The sequence below is a fragment of the Daktulosphaira vitifoliae genome, unplaced genomic scaffold (genome assembly GCF_025091365.1).
Source record: "Daktulosphaira vitifoliae isolate Bord-2020 unplaced genomic scaffold, ASM2509136v1 Scaffold_575, whole genome shotgun sequence".
NCBI lineage: Eukaryota > Metazoa > Arthropoda > Insecta > Hemiptera > Phylloxeridae > Daktulosphaira > Daktulosphaira vitifoliae.
Genome location: NW_026100138.1, coordinates 2,557 through 6,092, shown reverse-complemented (window position 1 = coordinate 6,092; position 3,536 = coordinate 2,557). Strand labels below are relative to the sequence as shown.

General features: G+C 22.8%; 1 long non-coding RNA gene across 1 annotated transcript; it reads left to right on the top strand.

Moving 5' to 3' along the window:
• Positions 1 to 832: 832 nt before the first annotated feature.
• LOC126909568 (uncharacterized) lies at positions 833 to 2,830 on the top strand. The gene is made up of 3 exons (XR_007705062.1): positions 833 to 1,054; positions 1,414 to 1,488; positions 2,721 to 2,830. It is a non-coding gene; the product is annotated as an uncharacterized LOC126909568 (long non-coding RNA).
• The last annotated feature ends 706 nt before the right edge of the window (positions 2,831 to 3,536 follow it).

Here is a 3,536-nt window from a genome sequence, read left to right as displayed (position 1 = left end):
TACTTTAACATTTTTAATAATTTCTCCGAAAAATTACAATACTAAATTATTAAATATCAATCTCATACTATATTAAATTGCTATAATAAATAATAATCATATATTATACTTCTAAATCAAAGAACTACTAATAAGGAATAATAAAGGAAAAAGGAATGCATTTTGCATTTGGTATAATCCTCCAACTTCTTAATATTAAACATTATCTACAGATTTGCTTCGAAGTGTTTTTTTATGATAGTGATTTTAATCACTGTGAGATATCATCTATACTGGACCCAGGTGTGAAATGTTTACACTGGCTGCAACCTCACAGTGCTATGGTTTTTTTAATTATAAGTATGCTCGAAAAGTATTTTACTGACATTAAAAACAACAATATTAAAACTTATATTAATTTCAATCAAAGTCTACCTAACAGAATAAATTCATTCAAATAAAATAAAATTCTCTAATGCCCTCGCCCCTGGAAAATTATGTTAAAAAATTCGATAAAATTCTTTAAAATAAAATATTAACCATATAACTTTGACATTTACTGAACATATTTCTTAGTATTTTGTGAATAATTGCTAAAAAAAACTAGTTTTAAATGTTTAAAGATATATTTATTTATGTTTTATAGAGTACATTAGAATTTTCTTTAAGTATAACTTATGAACTCACTCTGACAATTTTTTTTTATATTTTTAATTTTATTTTGCAAAGAAGAGTAATATTTGTTCAATTGTTTTCTGAATTTTATGGATAATTCAAATATGAGTTTAGATAAATTTATGATTTCAAAGTTTCAAATTATTTTTAATAATATTAACAAATAAAAATTCTTTTACATAATTGATATTGTCTAAAACAATATTCTATTTACACACATTATATTATAATTTCATTAGTATAATTTAATCCTTAAAATTTCATAAAAAGTATATTTTGAAAAATGCGTTGTTATAATATATTATTAATATGTATATTTATATGTATTGCGTCATCATTGGCAGGAAAAAAAAGACGTGTCAAAAATGTAAAAGCCGAATCTTCATCAAAATCTGCTGAGGTAAAATAATTCATAACTATAATTTTTGTTTATAAACTATACGTTTTATAAAAGGAAATTCACATTATATAAATTATTAGAAATTATACTATTTAATCATAAGGAATAGCAACTTTAATTATTTATTGTTACACAGTCACCATTAAGATATAATGATATGATATGATATGATAAAATTTATAATTTAGTTAACAATCCAGAATTCATAATTTAAATACAAAAGTTTTTAATGTACTCACTATAATTTGTATACACAAATTGTACTGGCCTCCAATGTGCAATCTCACATTAGGGACGTTATGGTTATTTCATAACACTAATAACTATTTACAAAATATAAATAATAATTATAAATTTAGTTTAAGAAGATGTAGGAAATTATATTTTTGGGTAAATTTAAGTACGAAGCCAACATGATTTCACAGTCTACAAAGGTAGTATATTATTTAAATATAATAAAACAGTAGCACAACAGAGTTACGATTTGAGCTAAAAAAAACCTTCTGACCCTTTATCTACCCATAGGGGAGATTCAAAATAGTAACTTCTGCACAAAAATTTTAATTTTTCAACTTAAGTTTTGAAAAATTCCCTGAAATATTGACACTTTTATTTAATCTAGAATTAAAGCTAATGTAATACACTATATAGAGAAAAATAATTCGAGATAGATAACATGGTTATCTATTCAAAAATATGCTATTTCATTAAAAAAAAAAAAAAAATTCCCGATAACCTATTTTCTATTTGTAAATGTCTACTGTAGTTAAAAAAAAATGCAATTTTTATGTTCAATTTTTTTTTATTTGATACCTTTCCCAAATTAATAGAGAAAAAGTTAGGTGCCCAACTTTCAATTGACATCAATTTAATAAATATATCAAAAATTAGTGTTAATGGAAAAATCTAATTGCATATTTGATATCAGAGGGAAAAATTGATTTAGAAAAGTATATTTTTGAATCTGATGAAAATTCTTTATACATCATTCATATTTAACAACAAATTATTTTCTGAAAATTTTTCTATCAGGTCCTACAATTTTTATACACGTTTATCATAAAAATTATAGCAGTTTCAAAAAAATATTTTTTTAGGGTATTGCATCAAGCCTTTTTATTTTCAATAATAAAATATACTATTTTAATTTTTTTTTTAATTTGTCCGTAAAAATTCTAATATTAAATTATTAAATATCAATTTCATACTATATTTAATTTCTTAATTAAGAAAATAGAAGATGATGTTGCTTTTGTAATTATGCTCCAATTTCCTAGAATTAAACACTATCTATAGAAACGCATCGGAAAGTTCCTTATGATAGTGATTTTAATCACTGTCAGATATTATCTATACTTGTTCCAACTATGCCACGTCCATATTGTGATGCCGTTATATTTAATTTATAGTATATTACATATGCATAAATTTAAGATATTTATAAAACTGTCAGTATTTCAGGAACATTTTCAAAGTTAAGTTTTTTGCGGAAATTTTCAAACCTTTCCTATGGTCAGAATTTTTAAAAAATATATTAAAAATTATAGGTAAATACCTCGTGTTTCTATAAAAAAAAACTCCACTGGCTACCGTTTTTTAATAAATATTTTTGTATGTGTGTACACGTTTTCTAATTAGTAATTAACTCGAAAATATTTATTTTCAGATTTAAATTTAGTGCAAAAATATGGTTTAAAAAATATATATCGGTCTATGATTTTTAAAAAAAATTATTTATTTTAGTAAAATGATTGTACTGCATAATTTAATATAAAAACGAATTTTATGCTACTATTATTTGTAGAATTATTTAATTTAAAACAGTATTTTAGATATTGCAATTTTTTAATGTAGTGTAATTTTAGATATAAAAGAAACGCACAGAAACACAAAAACAATATATTTTTAGTTTCGCAACGAAATTAAAAAATTTAATAAAAAAATATGTTTAAAAATCTACATAAAGGAGAATATCATAAAAATTGACTACAGTTGTAAAGATCCATTGTTAAATCAGGTGAATTCCAATATCATTTTTTATCTTCGATGCGAAGCGGAGAAGGTATTAATTTTACTATGATGTGTTTTTCTTTTTGTGTCTGTTGCCACTTTTTCTCAGCTCTCACTGGACCGATTTCTTTCAACAATATGTCAAAATATCACAAATCGTATCTAGTTGAAGACATTACCCTTAAAAATTGAAAAATTTTTCCTCGTTCCCCGCAAATGGGAAAAATATCCAAAAAAATTACAAATTTAAAAATCTGTAAATTTTGTCATTTTTNCAAATGGGGGAAATATCCAAAAAAATTACAAATTTAAAAATCGCTAATTTTCGAAATTTTTTCACTTTTTTTTCTTAAAACTTCCATAACTTTTTCAAAATTCAACAAATCAACATAATTTTTTTTTATACTAAAACCTTAGATATTTACCTTAATCTGCTCACTGGCGGGGATTTAAAATAGAAACTTTTTTATAA